The sequence below is a fragment of the Artemia sp. Qi Xiang Cuo genome, chromosome 4 (assembly GCF_049724085.1).
Source record: "Artemia sp. Qi Xiang Cuo chromosome 4, ASM4972408v1, whole genome shotgun sequence".
In the NCBI taxonomy this organism is placed as follows: Eukaryota; Metazoa; Arthropoda; class Branchiopoda; order Anostraca; family Artemiidae; genus Artemia; species Artemia sp. Qi Xiang Cuo.
In genome coordinates this window covers 22,024,846-22,044,651 of record NC_142797.1, presented here as the reverse complement: position 1 = coordinate 22,044,651, position 19,806 = coordinate 22,024,846, and positions in this window count along the sequence as shown.

The following is a 19,806-nucleotide window of genomic DNA, read 5'->3' as shown; positions in this document are numbered from 1 at the left end:
AACTAAAATATGATAATTAATAATAATATCGAAAAATTCTAAACATAATAATAATAAAATAAATCTAGTAAATAAATATTTAATCTTTTAGATATTTTTTCACATTCTTTTTAAAGGAGCCGAGAGACCTATATAGCCTCAGCTCTTGCGGAAGTGCATTCCACTCTCTGGCACACGCAATTCTAGGAGAAAATTCCGACCTAGCTGTCGGTGTCGGGGGTATGTAAATATCTGATGAAGATCGTGTATTTAAACTATGGATTTGTGATGCTAGTGTGAATAGGCCTTTAAATGGTGATGGGAGTGTTCCGGAAAAATACTTAAAACAAAAAACGGTGCAAGAAAGTCTGTAAAGTGATGCCATTGATAGTCTGTTCGGTGTTGGGCCTAAAATTTGAAGTGTTTTATTGTGAACTGAGTTTAATCTCTGTAAATGTGTCTTGAAATTAGATTGCCAAACCGTAGAACAATATTGAATGTGAGGCTTGATAAATGCATTGTAAATCAGGATCAGTATTTTTTTAGGGAAATGGTGACTGAGTTTTCTCAAGATTCCAAGGTTCCTTGAAAGCTTCGTCCCGACACTTGCTATGTGGTGTCTGAACGAGAGGTTTTCGTCGATCAAAACCCCTAGGTAACGAACGTGTCCTTTTTCTGGTCTCTTTATAAGTCAACGAGAGGTTTCAATACCAATCACATCAGGAGCTAGCGAATCTATACGTGAAAAAAATAATACACTCGATTTGTCAATGTTGATGACTAGACGATTTGCGTCCATCCACAGGTACGTTTCTTCAAGAATGTCTTGTAGCTTCGTTTTGAGAGACTTGATGCTCCATTCTGAGCTTGCCATAAGTAAATCATCCGCAAATACCGTTAGTTCGTCCTCGGCTTCTACTATAGACCCCGGCGTCGTTTGTGGGTGACACAGTTTGCAGCAATAAGGGCTATGACTTGCAGGAGTCAGTACTTGCTGAAGATCATTTACGTGAGCAAAAAACAATACCAGTCCCAATTTAGAGCCCTGTGGCACCCCGCAGTTAACTACGACATCATTTGTATGGTTATTTTCTGTGTACATTCAACAATTTTTCAGGTAAGACTTAAACCAATCTAGGACTTGGCCACGAACTCCAATATAATCCACCTTTCTTAGTAGTATTTCGTAGTGGATGCTATCAAACGCTTTCTTAATATCTAGAAGTACTGCTGCAGGTAAAGCAACCGAATTTAGGATTCTGTTTACGAATAAACTTAGTGAAGTAAGAGCGTCTTCGGTTGAATGGCCAGCCCTAAACCAGAATTGGCAGCTGTTAAAAAAGTCTTTGGCATCTAAATATTGGTAAAGCTGGTTTTTCATTGGCGTTTCAAAGACTTTCGAAAAAACTGATAAGATTGAAATTGGTCTATAATTTTCTGCGTCTGTATGACTTCCACCTTTATGAAGAGGTATTATCTTTGCCTTTTTTAACATTTCAGGAAAAACCCCTTTATCTAATGAAAGATTTCTAAGGTAAGTTAGCGGCTCAGCAATGGTCTTCATTACTGCTTTCAGTGCCTTTGTGTGGACCAGGTTAAAATCTGAAGCAGAAGAGCACTTCAATTTTCTTATTAGTAATTCGAGCTCACCTGGTGTTACAGGACTCACTGCCATTGATCTCATACACTTTGGAGCAATGGATTTTTTGTATGATTTAGATGGTATCCCGACGGAATTTGCTGTGGTATAGCCAATATTTGCGAAAAATGTACTCAGCGATGCGGCAACCTGTGTAGGTTCTGTAATTTCTTCATCATTCATGACCAATTTCGCTGGTAATGAGGAAGGCTTAGTGGTTGGCCGTAGTACCGAGATGATAATTCGCCAAACGTTTCGACTATCCGTCCCGTGTCCCGTCAGCATTTGGTGCAGGTAGTCAAACTTAGCTCTTTGTAACACAGTCTGAAGACCTTCGCTGTCTTGCTAATACTCCTCTCGCCATGATAAGCTTGAAAAGCGTCTATACTCTCCCCACATCTGGTTTTTATTATTCACACAGGCCAGAAGACCATCCGTCATCCAGGGGCTAATTGGCTGGTCTTTTTTTCGTTTATTAGTTCTCGGGTTTCTCACGCAACATCTACTGTATACATCCATGAACGTCGAGTGAAATGACCCAAATGCTTCGTTTACATCTTGAATATCCATTACGTTATCCCAGTTTAATTGCTCTAGTTCCTGTTTTAAATTCTTCAAGTTTTCCTCTGTTAAACATATAATCGGTAACATAGGGTTGATTTGGGACCTTATCTTAGCTGGTTCTGAAAGGCCGAGTGTTGCATGAATGGGAAAGTGGTCTGATGTGTCGCTGACGAGGACTGCCACCGACTCTGGGAGCAAGGAGCTGAATATGTTGTAGATAGGTGAATGCGTACTCTCAGTAATCTGTGTCGGGATAGTAACAGCAGGATATAGGCCTGAACCTGCCACATTATTTAGCAAATATGCTGCTTCGGCCGTTAGCAGAACACTGAGGTTAATGTTGAAATCTCCCATGAGAATAACCTCATTCTTTTTTCACTGGGCTAGCTCCAGAACTTGAGCCATATGTTCCATAAACTGAGACGTTGACCCTGACGTAGAACTATAAATTACCCCCAAAATAATTTTTTTTTTTGGGTACAGCAATAATTATAGCACCAACGACTCGAAAATTCCTTCAGTATTTGGTGTAAGGTCTTGGCTAATTTGAACCGTGTGTGTGTCGCGGATATAAATTGCTATACCACCCCTTTTCATCTGTTTTCTGTGGAGAAAATGGCTAGTGTAATTTAATAATGGACCCTCTAGAGGGAGAAGGAGTGGAGGTAGGTACTTCAAAATACCTTCCCAGGACATACTTTGGCACTTATGTACTATCTGGAACACACGCACTATATTATATAGGGAAGATGTGGGTTTCTTTCGAAACGGGTTTCTTTCAGTACGAAGATGTGGGTTTCTTTCAATAGAGAAATGGATTGTAAAGCGTGGTTTGTTATTGGGTTTACAATATTTAAGCTATTGTTTTTTGGGGTTTAGGGTGAAAAAGGTAACTAGGTTTGGTATTTAATATATGCTATGCTTTACCCCCCATCGCCCCCCTAATGTGCAAATATATAGCCGAAATTTGTTTCTAAACTATTATATTTTTATCCTATTTTGTTTTACTTCATTAGCATCAATCAAACTTCACTTTTCGCGTGTGTTCCAGATAGTACATAAGTGTCCATACTTTAGCCTGTAGACCCAACCCTGAAAGTTTCATTTTCTGAACCTAACCCCTTTCCAAGAGTAGCTAAAATAGAATTGGTACTGCTCTATTAGCTGTAAGCCACGCAAGATAGATGACAAAAGAAACTAGTCAAACAGGTTCTTGCAACGGAGAATTGGATTGCAAACAGTAGTTTCTAACTGCGTTTACAATATTTGAACTTTAGTTTTTTGGGGTTCAAGGGGAAAAGGTGCCTAGGTTAGGTTACGTATTTAATATATGCCATGCTTTACCCCCCCATGCTTTAGCATATATGTAGGTAGTTGAAGGAGATGTTTTTTTTTTGTCAAATTGATCTCAAATCATAACATTCGAAAGCAAAATAAGAGATAAATTAGGTCTTGGGAGGAGGTTTACTTGCCCTCCAATCTTTACGGTCTTTTAAAAAGGACACTAGAAAAAAAAAAAAACGAAATAGAAACGCAACCGTGATCAATCTTCTGGCAAAAACATACAATTCCACATTTGTGTAGATAGGAGATCATAACCCCACAATAACATTTTCTGACACGCTGAATCTGAAGGTCTGATTTACATTAAGATTTATTGACTTTTTGGGGGGTGTTTCTCCCTTTTTCGAAAATCAGGCTCTCTGTTTTCAAAATCCCTTAATCCTTAATCCCTTTCGGCTACAATTGAGCAAAATCTCTAAATCCCTTTCGGTTACAATTCAGCTGAGTCGCTTCTTTTTTTACAAATTAACACTATGAACTGTTTGATAAAACTTATTGGGTTAACGTCCTATTTTTTAATTAGTCCTGTAGGAAACCAGAGTTCTTGAAGCAAAATTCATTCTATTAAAGTGTAGTATTTCTGAGTCCAGTTGAAATGTGCACCATTTTAGAAAATTCTCTTTTTTGGGGAAGCTTTTGGTTCCTTAACTGTAGGTAAAGGACTGAAATACCCTTACAAGCGTCTTCTTTTCTTCCATATATTTGCTTACTTGGTTATTCAGTGTAAGCAGCAAATTTATGGCAAATCCAGGGAAGATTTTTTTTTGAAACGCTTTTTGGGTCTCATTACAAAAATGACATTCATCCCAAAAACATAAGTTGTTCCACCAAAAAGATTTTCATTATTAATTAGAAAAAATTGAATTCGGAAAGCAATATATTTTCATCGTTAGCACTGTTAAGGATAGGGTAGCATCTTAAGAAATTTTCTACCTACAGAAACTCACAAAAAATGTATTTAAAAAAAGCGATTGTAAAATTTAAAAGATAATTTTTGTACATGAATTTCTGCGTGTTCATTTTGCAGACAAGAAAGCTCAACATATTTCAAAGTAAAAATATATTTCCTTATTTTTATAATTATCTTTTTATACTCAAAATTCAGTTAGCATTCTCCTTTTTCTGCTATAATTCAAATATTTGAATTGAACTTATACTGAACATAGTACTTTCAATGGTCCTACGTATAGTCAAATTTAAAACGATATTCAAGAAACTTCAAACTACTGTTGAAGTTCAAACCGTGCTGATTGATATAATCTATTTACGGTGAAAATTACATTTTTTCTACTGAAAAGTACATAAATCTTAGTAATTTCAATAATTTGTTGGAATTCAATAAGCAAGTCACAATTCCAACAGAAAAATTGGATTTTTTTTTGTGACTTGTTTGAATTAAATAGGCAAGTCACAATTCCAACAGAAAAAATGGAATTTTTTTTTGACTTGTTTGAATTCGAGTAAAACATTTTGGTTGAAATCAAATTTTTTTTTTACAGTGCAGCTTCTCCACTTGAGACACGACACCAAAAGTGCCGTTTTTAGTGCTTTGAACTTGATGATGGTGGAATTTATATGAAAGACGTAGATATTTGCAATATCTGTTATATGAGCTAAAAAAAATCTGCCAACGATGTTCTGGTAGCCTGCTTGTGCCACCCTTTGAGGAATAGCACAAAAATGCCATTTTAGTGCCATATGGCACATGTAGATGGCAGAATTTATAAAAAGTACAAAATATGAGAAATATATTTTGAATGAGACATTAAGAATCTCTTTATGATGTTCTGGTAGCCCGCTAGACCTGTTAAAAAAAAAAAAAAAAAAAAAAGAGACAGATCAGTGCTACGATGCAAAAAAGTGATTTTCCTTGCTGTTCAGGGAGGGGGACTGTAACTTCCCTGTACAAGGTTTTATCAATGTTGATTCCAATGGTACACTTTTTATTTTGATCTGACGCCATTTTTGAGGGGCGTGTCGCTTTTTTCGAAATCACCATAAATTTGTTTTTGCAATAAACTTTTAATTTAATGACGAACCGAAATAAAAGTTAACGTTCCTGAGTCAGTTTCAGAGGGATTTTTTTTTTAACTCGGCAGTTTTTTTAAAAACGCCTTTTTTAACTTTTGGTTTCTATGGGCTGTGATTCACTCTTTACTAGGTTGCAGCTGCCGCTACAACCATGATACCTTGCCGGGACATGCTTTAAAAAATGAGCCTAGAAAATGACTGAAAAAAAACAACAGCGGATGCCGATATTCCCTGTATGGTACACGCTATAGCAATACGCACGATACCGATACGCGCGATATCGATACGCCCGATACCGCATACAGCCCTTCCTCAGGGACTATGGAGGGTCGTATTATCATCAAAACCATATATATTGGACCTTTGAACTATGTTAAATAAAATGGCTATCTCAAAATTTTTATAGGACTAGTTGTGGGGGAGGGGGCCTGTAGGGAGGGGGGGGCTATATGCCCTCCAATCTTTTTGGTCACTTAAAAAGGTCACTTAAAAATTTAATTCTCTTTCGAATGAGCTATTACATACCTCTCTATGATGCTCTGGCCACCCCCTAGCCCTTCTAGAAAAAAGAAAAAAGGGAGACAGATCAGTGCTACCCATGCAAAAAAGCCATTTTCCTTGGTGTTCAAGGTGGGGGACTGTAATTATCGTACAAAAGGCTTTGAACCATGCTGATTTCAATGGTGCACTTTTTATTTCGATTTGACACCATTTTCAAGGGGTTTCAGGCTCTTTTTCGAAATCACCCTAAATTTTTTTTCGAAATAAACTTATACTGCTAAGATTAACCGAAACAATAGTCACCATTCCTGATTCAGTATTAGATGGCAATTTCTTCTCACTAGACAGTTTTTTTTTTTAAACACCGTTTTTCAACTTTTGATTACTATGGGCTGTGGTTCGCTCTTTACTAGGTTGCAGCTGACACTGCAACTATGATACTAAACCTCCTGAAATCTGAAACTAAGCCTGCTCCTCCTTTGTAGATGTTGAAAAGATCCCCTACTCCAGAGAGGTAGAAGTGGCACACCATATTTTACCACGATTTTTGTTTGGTTTATATAGAAAGCAGTTCATAATAAACAGTAATGCTACTTCGCAGCTCAGGGACTTACTTCTTAATACCAAGTAAAAGATTTAGAAAAAGGGTGACATTCTAGTGTCTGGATGCTGATATTTTTGAACACGTTGAAATCGTCAATGTCACGCCTAAATTTTGTATTGGACACTTCTAAAATAGTTGCTCAAAACCATTTGCTGTTCTTAAAAGAATAATAAACAGGGTGATATTCAATCCCACTTGCGTCCTGCTGATCTACACTATCATGCTTATCGTCTATTTGAGAACAGCTTATCAAAAGGTCTCAGAAGTGTGAAAGTATCAGATACGGTCCTTAGGTGTGACTGTGACGAAATCGGTGGTTAGGAAAGAAAATTGTTGTAACGGAAAATAATATTCTAGAATACATCAGCCTTTTACTATGGTAATTTTACATTTAGATAGAGTAGTCGGCATGCTCTTTAGGATAAAGCTACCGACAAGCTGCAACTGTTATCTGTTCTCAAATCTGTTGTAATTACATGGCTGAGAATGCGTTCACACTGCCATAAAAGTAGGCTCTGCAAACTAAAAGTATGTTTGTGTATTTGATAAGAAGAAAAAAGAAGTTATAATAAGCACAATTTCATAGTTCCCTGTCTATCTTATACCTGTTTGACTAAAAATGCTAAAGTCAGCCTGTAATGAGGGTAATTTAATGAATAAATAATTTTTATTTGGTATTAGACGGGCAGAGTCGAATCGTCATATTATTTTGGCAATTTTTTTCACATGTCTTTTCATATAAAGTTACTTCCAGCAAAGAAGTACTGCAGCCAAAATTTCGCCAAGTGTTTTTGCAGTACAAAAAAAAAAAAACTGCAGCTATAGTCCATTGAATAAAATGAAACCTCGATCCAAATCAACGTATAAATGGAGGTTTGTCACGGTTTATCTTTTAAACGATTTTTAAGAGACGTTTTTTAGCCAACCACTCAGATCGTTTGAATTTTTTATACCTCCCCTGAAATTGCTTTTACACAGCTAGCAACCATAATATTCTAGCATAGGGTTGTGGTGACAACCTTCTTGTGGTGTCCCTCGAACTAGTAGACACACATAGAGCTCTGTAACTGCTGATTTCTGACACCCTCCAGCAAGGGCGTATCAAGAATTTTTTTCACTTTGTTAGGGGGAGGGTTTACAAACACAAGCTTTGAAAACCGCATCAAAAATTTGTTTATATGCATTTTGTTACATTTTTACGACTCAGACAAAAAATTCGATGGGGGGATGGGTTTCAACCTCGTAGCCCCTCTCTCTGGATACAGCCTTGCGCTCGAGCCATCGACTGTCCTGACCTGTGGCTGACTCTCCCTCCATTTTAAGTGACGAGCGTTACTAGCCCAAGCCTGTCTGAAGCTGGTGGATGAAGTTTTCGGGATTGGGAAATTGATGGTAGACGCCATGAGAATGAAACTATCAAAGAAGGCTCAAGGGAAAAAAGGGCGGCAAGCCTTACCTCAAAAATACCACGCTTGAGGAGGGCACATATGGCCCAGTAACTATCGGTAGTGCTATTTTGGGAGGTAAGTGGGTGGAGGCAACTGACCTTTGCGGTCTGAGCTTTCATTCAATTCTGAGTCCGCCTAAATTAATGATAATAACCATCTCTTTGCATTTATGCTTATGTAAAAACCCATTCTTGTTACTGTGAAGTAAGACCGTGAAGATCTACATTTTTTATATTATGTACTGTTAAAGACACTATTTAGAGGATAGTCCACCAAGGTTAACGTTTCAAATTCATAAATGATCTGAAAAGAGGCATTGACTTTAAAATCAAACAAATGAGCAAACATTACTCACTTATCCCTAAAATACAATCATGTTCTGTGATATCCATGATGTCAAGTTTCAAAAAACCGATGCAATTTTTTTAATTTCTGTCCCCAAATTTTATTAGCGCAAATAAAACCAATAAAAGTCCACCTGAACTTATAGGAATTACTACTCTCGCATCTTGAAATCCATTGGCTATTCTCATTAGATAAAACATTAATCCAATAGATAGTTCGTCGCATTCCAGGTAAGGCACGAACATAGATTTTTAATTTACTTGCGATAATGGATTGAGTTCACTTACTGAGCTACCTAACAGCAAGATTGATGGATAAAATTGAAATGCCGTTGAAGCAAAGTTTTCAGCAACTAGTTTGTTACGACAAAGGAACGTACACATTTGTTTGAGGTATGTGGCACAATCGCCCCCAGGGAAAGAAAAGACAGCAAAACGGAGAGGGCTGATGCCCCGAAGTCCTCCCTTGGTCCGTATGCATTTTCAGCCACATAACTTTGAGAATAACAAATCTTCAAAGTTGAAAGGAAAGCCGTTCAGATGTATGGGTTATGTATTTCGAGCGTATTTCCTACCGTCTCAACAAAATTGAACTCTGGTTTTACCCTAAATATATATATATATATAAATATATATATATATATATATATATATATATATATATATATATATATATATATATATATATATATATATATATATATATATATATATATATATATATATATATATATATATATATATATATATATATATATGTATATGTATATATATATATATATATATATATATATATATATATATATATATATATATATATATATATATATATATATATATATATATATATATATATATATATATATATATATATATATATATATATATACAAGGGAGAGGGAGAGGGTTAGGGGGTTTGAGCCCCCCCCCTCCCCCGAAATGTTTTTTAGACTCGCAAAAACATAACAAATTCCTTTACGAAATTCTTCTTTTATGTCTAACTTTCTCTTTGCCGCCTCCATTATAAATGAGAAGATGTTCCGGGGAAATTATCCGGTCGAAATTTTCAGCAGGGTTGGAATTTTCTGTGGAGAAAACGGAATTTTTTCTACGGAGAGGAATTTCCGGCTTGATTTGAATAACGATCGGAAATTCGATCAGTCTTTTTCAAGTGAAAATATGGCAAGGAGAAGTTTTCCGGCAGAATCGGCCAAAAGAAATTTTCCAGGGGGAATTTTTAGCAAGGATGGAATTATCCGGGAGAATTGTCCAGATAGGCGGGTATATATGTGGGATAAGCTTTCCATGGAAGAAGTTTTCGTGGGTGAGTGAATTTCCAATGATGTGGAGAGGGGCGGCACGGGAGCCAGAATTATTTGAAAAACCATCAGAAATTAACTTTTTTCAACTGAAAGTAAGGAGCAACATTAAAACCTAAAATGAATAGAAATTATTCCGTTTATGATGGGGACTGTCCCCTCCTTAATACCTCGCTCTTTACGCAAAAATTTGACTTTTTATCCCAATTCTTTAACAACGACTCATAAAACACAAGGGCAGGTTTAATCTCTGTTTCGTGGCCCTTCGGCCAGGATAAACTTAGGTATCCCTCTTGCTCCCTCCTTTTCCCCTTTTTGGTATTCATACATTGGGACTGTCAGATAGTGTCAAAACCAAAACCATACAAAAGTGGAAAGTAGCATTTGGAGATAACCTGACGCTTTTCAGGAAAAAAAATCCCTTCTGCCACCCCCCCCCCCCTATCCCCCACGGATAACGTCCTGCGCGTGCTCTTGAATAGCACATCATGCGTATTTTCGTTTTAGTTTGTTTTGTTTGCTTAACATATACTAGTAAATCCCGTAATTTATGTTCTACGCAATTCATTGTGAACATAAGATAGCATTAGTCACTTGAATTGCGCTTAAAATTCTAAGATATGAATTTTAATAATCTAAGTTCTAATAAAATTAAATTTAGTCGAATCCTAATATTTTCTCGTGAATAGATGAGGTATTTATATTATTTTCAACTTGGGCTTGAAACTTAAAAGTTTTTTAAATCAAAGTCATATTAATTTACAACTTGCCTTGAACGGTTTTTTATACTAGGAGGGGGACCAACATTACAAATTTATCAAAGCTTCAATGGCCTTTGTATTTACAATTTTTTTCTGTTTTCTTTTTTTACTGAAATATTAACACAGCAAAGTATTTATAGAATGGAGTGAGGAGGGGGGGGGGGGGTTGTTACTCTGTTATTCATGGCAATAGATAGAGAGATAGATAGATCAATGTATTTCAAAAGCCCAAGGGCCATATATACACACAAATTATAAAAATAAAGGAAATCACCAACAGAACAAAATCACAAAGCTCACAGAAAGAGAATACAAAGCGGAAAAAATACCTAATCTGGAGACAAAATAAATTAATTCTATAAAATTTTCCTTCTTTTAGGAAGCAGCAAATCAATCCCATGTAAATCTTTTTCCTTAAATCAATAATGGTTCTTTTATTTGTCCTATATAGACGTGAATTTTACTTTTGTTGTAAACCGTTGTTTGTCGCTTTTTTTTATTGCTGTTCTATTACTTTCAAGAGAATGCTGGCGGTCTTTTCTGCGTTATATGTTATTAATCTTGTATGAAAGAACCCGGTCATTCATCATTTTAAAAGTACATATTTACATTGCAATTGGATTCATAAAGAAGTCAACACTTCAAAATTACATTTAGAAGGCGATATTTCTAGGGGTGTAGCTACCATAAGAAACATGCTGCAAAAAGCTGGATTGCTCCATCATTATCAAGCCCGCCCAGCAATTGCCTTGTTTGTACAACAAAAAAAGTATTTTGGAATTTCTCATTAGTTTTTTTTGTATAAATTTCCATGGGGCACTCACGTGGGGGGCGAGAGAAATAAAAAAAAATTGTTATTAACTAAATTTCTGTAAAGCTTAAAAAAAATAGGAAATCTCAATGGTTACACTGTGGCTCAGAAAATTTCAATAGGGTAGTTGAAAGATACTTCTTTTAATTTACATGGCGATACATATAACTGGTAATTTCTATCATTGTCAGAAAAATTGGACTCAAAGATTGATAAGAGAATTTGCCTTTAGTTTGGTTGGGTACTAAAGTAGTAAACGTACTCTTTTATATACTGCTAAAGAAGTCAAGTTTGGTTAATGCTAATGAAACGAAATAAAATAGGATTAATATATAATAGTTTAGACACAACTTTGAGCTATATTTTAGCACATTAAGGGGGGTGGGGAGGGGGTAAAGCATAGCATATATTAAATACGTAACCTAATCTAACCAAGGTACCTTTCCCCCCTCCCCCCTAAACCCCAAAAGACAACAGTTTAAATATCGTTAACGCAATGAAATCCACGCCTTGCATTGCATTACTCTATAGTGGTCTCTTGAATGGGCGGGTTTTTCGTGATTGGTTTCCAAAAGAGTACGTTTAATAAGTAAGTACCGTTTGGTTTTATAGTTTGAACATAAGTTCAAACTAAAGAGAGTTCAGTTGGGTTTTAGTTTGAGCATAAGAGAAATAAAAAAAAAATGCAATCAATTACCTATTTTGGTAGATACTAGAATTTCCGAAGCTATTGAATTAGCAAAAGCTGTGAATAAGCAGGAAAACATTTTAAGTGGTTTTAAATGGCTCAACGTAAGACGCTGGTCTGCACAGAGCTGGACTGCTCTATAGAAAGTATTAGTGCCTTACCTAGCCTAGCCAGTTTGGTTTTGGTTGAAGATTTTAATTGTTGAATTACACTCTGTGTCCTGTTAGAATCTGGCTTATCTCTTGAAAATCTTTGAACATTGATCTGAATATGAAGTTTTTCTGCCCCGAATGCAAAGAAAGAGCAGGCAGAGGTACAGTTCAATGTAACAAATGCAATCAGTGGCTGCATCCCAAATGTACTGATATTACACTGCAACAAAGGGTGGAAAACGCTACTTGGCGCTCTTTGAACTGTTGTACCTGTTATTCCAGCTCTCCTCAAGCTCCGTCGCCAGTTATCACAGTTAAAACAAGTCTCTGCAAGCCCTTAACACCAGACTTCACTCAAGAATTGTTAAGTCTTACTCTTTCCCCATCCTTAGTGATATCTACAGAACGTGGGGATTCTAAGAAATTTGAGGCATCTAACTTATGCGAAATTAAGGAGCAAGAGAAAATTAGTAAACTTTGCTCACCAATCAGGCTTTATTTTTCTGTAAGTAATGAGGCTAACTTGTTGAATAGAACTTGTATACCTAAAGAAGCTCCTACTTTTCGCTTTATGCTACCGACGAATGCTGCGACTCAAACTGAAGCACGGAATGAAATGCCCTTTACTGAACCTCGTGACAAAACTGTCCTAGTTATGTTTATGAGCTTGATCAGATTAATGACCAATTAACCCGGCAGAACGCTGAAATTCAGCTTCTGATTGAAAAGCTAAAAAACACTGTCGAACATACCAATAAAGTGACATATAATCTTAATCTAGAAATATGTAGCAAAGACCACGAAGTTGCGTGTCTAAAACACGAACGTGAGAGAATGAACAATTTTAAAGTCTCTTCTCCTGGGCCAGCGAAGCCACCGTCAATTAAAAGTGGTATCACCGATATCACCCCTGTACCTACGCCAGTTTTTGAACATTGTATTTCAGATGTTAAAAATAGATCTGATGCGAGCAAGTTTGTCCGACTGCCAAATGGTATAACCCTTTTTCTAAAGCAAGCAAATGCGTTAACTGGGAATTGCAAACTAGGAGAGAAATGTGATTTTGACATGGATATAACTCAAGCAAGTTTGTTCGTAAAAATTATTATAAAAGCAACAGTGCTAAAATTAATTGTAAATTTATGTGCTCAGCTAAAGTGTTGAGTAGCCCACGGGCTTTTGATTTAAATGGCTCGTGTAGTGTTCGGGATATTGCGAATCGTATTAAGGCTGGGAAAACAGTTATATAACAAAGCAAATGTAGTCTACTAGTTTTTCGCAGAAGGTTATTGTAAACACGGGAAGCAATCCATTGTCGGAAATTGTGAAAATGACGATTGTAACTATAACCATAGCCAGTCATGTGCAGATTTTACGTGTCTTAAAAGTTGTTGTAAATTTGTTCACGCCCCTAGGCCTAATTCGGCGGTTTCATTTCAGTCTAGTGATCAGCATCAACCTAGTGATCGTATTTTTATAGAATGTACCAAAAATGAAATCACGGTGGAAACTGGTGCTGGCACAAGAAGCACCAGTTTACCCCTTTCCTCTTCAACCAGTATCTCTCGACTTCTGGTCACCCTACAACTAGGCAAATTGATCTTGAGCCTACCCATAGTATCCCCATCCTTGCTGAATCTGATAAGCCCCCACCACCCCCAGAAATTGTCCATAAACCTCCTAACCCTCAAACTTCTTTTTCAAATTGTTTGCCAGATAAAACGGGTGTTTCTGGTACTCATAGTAGTAAGCATAAGAATAGTAAATTACGTTACCGTTTCCCCGGTTTGTTATTAAATAATAAAGAACGCCTTAATTTTGAAAAACTCGTTGAGCTTGAAATTTTGGCGAATAGCCTACCTATTCGCCAAAAGTAGTAGTGGTAAAAATAGTAGTGGTATTAGTAGTAGTAGCATGTATATATTGTCTTTTGATTATTTCAATATTCCCCTCAACGAGTCCAGAAAGTTACATCTTTAAACTCTAGAGATTGCTTATATACTTTATTGATTACCTGCAGAAACACCTGTGTTTCTGCAGGTAATCAATGTTTCTGCTTATTGATTACCAGTGTTCTGATTTAGTTCAACAACCTCCTGCGCACTTGCAGAAAATTTCAGCTTAATACCCTTTTGCCTCAGTAGTAGCAGAAACAGTATAAGTAGTATTGTAACTATAGCAGTATTCAAATAATGCCTTGGGTCAATATCCTCCCTAAAAGTTTCAGCTTAATGTCTCAGATATTGCTGACAGGAATTTTTTCAAGATCAGAAAAGAAGGAACATCAGAAGGTTTTTCGTTTGAAGTACCTTTAATAGACTGTTTTTTTTTGTTTTTTTTTTAATTCAATTAACAAGGAGTTTCTTTAAAATTTAATTTATATAACGTAGAGTCAAACAAAGCAACCTTACAATTGAAAGAACTCCTTACTCCAAATAAGCAAGTAACAGTTTAAGTGAAGGAAGTTTTCAGAAGTCATCAAACACTGTTCAAACAGAAAGTACAGGCTATCGTCCACTAGGCGTATATACCCCTGGATTGCTCTTTATCCTCCAAATTCTTGACCTGTCGATTTTAAAAATTGTTTTTTCTTTATAGAACATCCTGTATTTTGATATTTAAAATCCTGAATCGTCAATATAATATATTGATGCTGTACAATACAATTTATAAGGCCATTATGAAAGAAGGGCTAGGGTGGTTAGGTCAAATTTTGTTGACGGTAGATGAAAGGCTGTTCTAAAATGTGCTTCTTGGTAATTCCATCTGGGACCAGACGAAAATCAGGATGTTTGCGAATGGTAACATATACTGGTAACAGCCTATACATGGTAGCATGTAAAGGAAATCTTCCTTTCCATTTCTTGTTCTGAGCTGTTTTTGAAGATCAGGTGTAAATATTGAAGGCTTTTTCGGGGGATCGCCGACATTTAAATCACCTATACCAGGTTTTGCCTGCCAGCAGGTGGTGGAAAGAGGGAAACCTTCGGGCTTTCTTGAATTTTAATAAGAATCAGGGAGTTTATATCCAAGTTTTTTTCGGGGGTGTTTTACACAAGGATATTTATTCAGGGGGGGGGGGGTTACACCAAAAAAATCAGACAAAAATTTCAGGTGAACCCCCTGCCCCCTCCTTTCATTGGATACGGCCTTGATTGCTGATACTCCTTTTTTAGAACTAGCATGTATTTAGTGTGTTTTGATTTAGTTCAAAATATTCTGAAAGCTTTATCCATATACGCTTATAAGTAGTATTATTATGCACACAGTATATTTCGATAAATTCAACCCCCCCCCCCCTCTCACAATACCCTAAATTTGTTTAGCTTAGTACTCTAAGTCGTTCTTGAGATATTACTGGTACACCCTTTTGATAGCTTACATACATATGGTGTTTTGATTTATGCACTTATCCCCCTTAATAAACCCTGAAAGTACACAACAAACTGTTTTGATTTAGTTCAATACCCCCCTTGAGATTAAACAACCTTTCAACGTATGCCTTAGTAAAAGCAGCAGCCCTAGTAACAGCATACACATCGTCCCTTTTAATTAATTAAATAAAAAAAACAAGTTTTTTTAACTGAAAGTAAGGAGCGACATTAAAACTTAAAACGAACAGAAATTATTCCGTATATGAAAGGGGCTGTCCCCTCCTCAACGCCTTGCTCTTTACGCAACAGTTTTTTATTCTTTAAAAAATAGAGTTGTGAGAAAGTCAAACTTTAGCTTAAAGAGTAAGGCGTTGAGGAGGGGACGGTCCCTTTCATATACAGAGTAATTTCTGTTCGTTTTAAGTTTTGATGTCGCTCCTTATTTTCAGCTAAAAAAAACTTGTTCTTTTATTTAATTTTTGAACGTTTTTGAATAAATGCAGGTTTTGATCTTGGCTCACAGTACATGAATAATTAAAACAAAATTTTCATATTAATTTACTTTTATTTGGTTAAATGGCTTTCTCGAAACTTGTTTCATTTTATTTACGAACGTTTTTATTAGTAATAAATATACTTAACTTACGAATTAAATTACGTAACGAACTTCTATATTCATATATTTTTAATACGTATATTAGGGGGTTCGCCCCCTAGTCAATACCTTGCTCTTTAAGCGAAAGTTCAAATTCTGTTCCAATTCTATAAAAATGGCCGCTTAATCACAAAGGCCGTTAATTAGAATAGATAGCTCTTATGAAAGTACTAAAAATCTCTGGCTTAATGAGTGAGGTATTGACTAGGGGGTGAACCCAATCATATATGTAATATTTTCTGTTCGTTTAAAGTTTTGATGTTGCTGCTGTTGCAGTTGAAAAACTTGTATTTTTATATTTAATTTCTGATCTTTTTTTAAATAATGCTGGGATGTCCGGCGTCCCCTTCATAGCAGTGTCCCTTCCCCCATGAAAATTTCCTTCATGGAAAGATCCTCCTACATAACCCCCGACCCAATGCACGTACGCAGGAATTTGTTTCGGGGGGGGGGGGCCAATTTGTTTCGGGGGGGGGGCCGCAAATCCTTCAAACCCATTATTCTGTGAGAAAAATCAGAAAATTATGGGAAAATGAAAAAAACGTGAGATTTCGGGGGGTCGGGCCCGGAGTCCCCCCCCTTCTTACGTCCCAGCCCGACACCCCCACCCCCACTACCAGGAAAAATCTCCCCTGAAAACGTCTGTACTGTATACTTCCCAATAACCAGTACTATATGTTAACATTGGGTAAAGTTCATAACTTTCAGCCCTCCTCCCGGGAACTTCGGGGGATTAAGTCATCCTAAAAGACATACTTATAATATTTTCGAACACACTGAATAAAATGGCTATCTCAAAATTTTGATCAGGTGACTTTGAGAAAACAATGAGCGTGGGAGGGGGCCTAGTTGCCCTCCATTGTTTTTTTCACTTAAAAAGGGCACTAGAACTTTTAATTTCCATTCCAATGAGCCCTCCCACGATATTCTAGGACCACTGGGTCAATACGATCACCCCTGGGAAAAAAAAAAATAAACACGCACCCGTGATCTTTCGTCTGACAAAAAATGCAAAATTCCGCATTCTTATAGATAGGAGCTTGAAACCTCTACAGTAGGGTTCGCTGATACGCGGAATATGATGGTGTGATTTTCATTCAGGTTCTATAGCTTTTAGGAGGTCTTTCCCCCTTTTTTCGAAAATCAGCCAAATTTTCTCGCGTAACTTTTGATGGGTAGGATTAAACTTGATGAAACTTATATATTTGAAATCAACATTAAAATTTTATTCTTTTGATGTATCTATTTCTATCAAAATACCGTTTTCTAGAGTTTCGGTTACCATTGAGCCGGGTCCCAATAACCAATACTATATTTTAACCTTCCAGCCCTCCTCCTGGAGGCTTCGAGGGATTAAGTCATCCTAAAAGACATAGTTATAATATTTTCGACCATGCTGAACAAAATGGCTATCTAAAAATTTTGATCAGATGACTTTGGGAAAAAAATGAGCGTGGGAGGGGGCCTAGTTGCCCTCCATTTTTTTGGTCACTTAAAAAGGGCACTAGAAATTTTAATTTCCGTTTCAATAGTAGAAGGGCCTTATTGACTCCAACGATTCACCCCTGCTGCCACCTATAACTTTTTTGCACCCCAAATATGGGCATAGAGTCCCCAGGGAGAACACGTGGTTAATGGGGTCAATGACCTAAATTTCCAAGGTCGATGTTGTTGTTGTTTCCGAGGCAATTGTCAAGGTCGATGTTGTTGTTATAACGGACATATATAACGGACATGCAATGTGATTAAATTATCAGAAAGTATTTTGACATAGTGCAAACAACTAGAATGGATAGAACAATTAACATAATTGATGAGCTTGAGGCCTTGGCAGCCGCAATTAGCAATGTAAGCGCATTTTTATTTTCAAACGAATTTTCCTTGAACATCCTCCAGTATATTCAGCTAAAACGTAAATATATTCCTTTACCCCAAACCCCTCCCCCCCAAACCATACAAACATCATTATAATCAATGGAAAACATAAAATATATTCTTTTTACCCTAACGCCCCCCCCCCCCACCGTTGTTTTACAATCCCAAATTCTCGCAAAAAGAAATAATTATCCTTTCGTTAAATTTTGGCTTTTCTCAATTGTAATCTTTTCTCTAACTGAGACATCCATCGCTCTGTTGTTATTAGCTCGCTATGATTTGACACAAGGCTCCACTGTGAGGCCTGTAATTAGCTGTCACCCTTTTCAGGTGTGTTCATACTATCGGTCTATACAAAGGGTTATGTTTTGGCTGTCAAATTAAAACAGCTTTAAGCAAAACGAGATTGCTATATATTAAGCTTGTAGTTTCATAACCTTGTATTTGCCAGAGAGCCGGTGAAATAGATTATTTTCAAATTAAGTTTAACAATATATTGAGAACATTATGGTACAGGGGGGAGCTTCCAATACAGTGCTTCTAACAGAATCGTTGTAAGTAAAGTATGTAAAGGGGGACGGCAATGCCTTCAATTCTAGCGCCATCACTGTAAAATTAAAACAAACTATTTCCTCACATTAACAATACTGTCCTGGTATTTGTCGAAGATGAGGTTAAGTATATAATTATCAAATTAGTTATACAACAATATAGAGACAATGCTTTGACCGGGGCGAGCCGGAAATAAATTTCTTCGAACAGATACGTTGTAATTAAAGTATGTACAGGGAGAGGGCAATGCCTTCAATTCTACCGCCATCAGTGTAAAATGAAAACAAACTATTTCGTCGCATGAAAAGTAAGGGCCGTGTATTTGTCAGAGAGCCGGTGAAAGAGATTATTTTCAAATTAAGTTTAACAATATATTTAGAACATTATGTGAAAGGGGGGGGGGGCAATACATTGCTTCTAACAGCTTCGGTGTAAGTAAATTATGGAAAGGGGGAGGGCCATGCCTTCAATTCTACCGCCATCAGTGTGAAATGAAAACAAACTATTTCTTCGCATTAAAAGTAAGGGCCTTGTATTTGTCAGAGAGCCGGTGAAAGAGATTATTTTCAAATTAAGTTTAACAATATATTTAGAACATTATGTGAAAGGGGGAGGGGGCAATACATTGCTTCTAACAGCTTCGTTGTAAGTAAATTATGTAAGGGGGAGGGCAATGCATTCAATTCTACCGCCATCAGTGTAAAATGAAAACAAACTATTTCTTCGCATTAAAAGTAAGGGCCTTGTATTTGTCAGAGAGCCGGTGAAAGAGATTATTTTCAAATTAAGTTTAACAATATATTTATAACATTATGTGAAAAGGGGGAGGGGGCAATACAGTGCTTCTAACAGCTTCGTTGTAAGTAAATTTTGTAACGGGGGAGGGAAATGCCTTCAATTCTACCGCCATCAGTGTAAAATGAAAACAAACTATTTCTTCGCATTAAAAGTAAGGGCCTTGTATTTGTCAGAGAGCCGGTGAAGGAGATTATTTTCAAATTAAGTTTAACAATATATTTAGACCATTATGTGAAACGGAGGAGGGGACAATACAGTGCTTCTAACAGCTCCGTTGTAAGTAAATTATGTAAAGAGGGAGGGCAATGCAGTCAGTACTACCGCCATCAGTGTAAAATGAAAACAAAATATTTCTTCGCATTAAAAG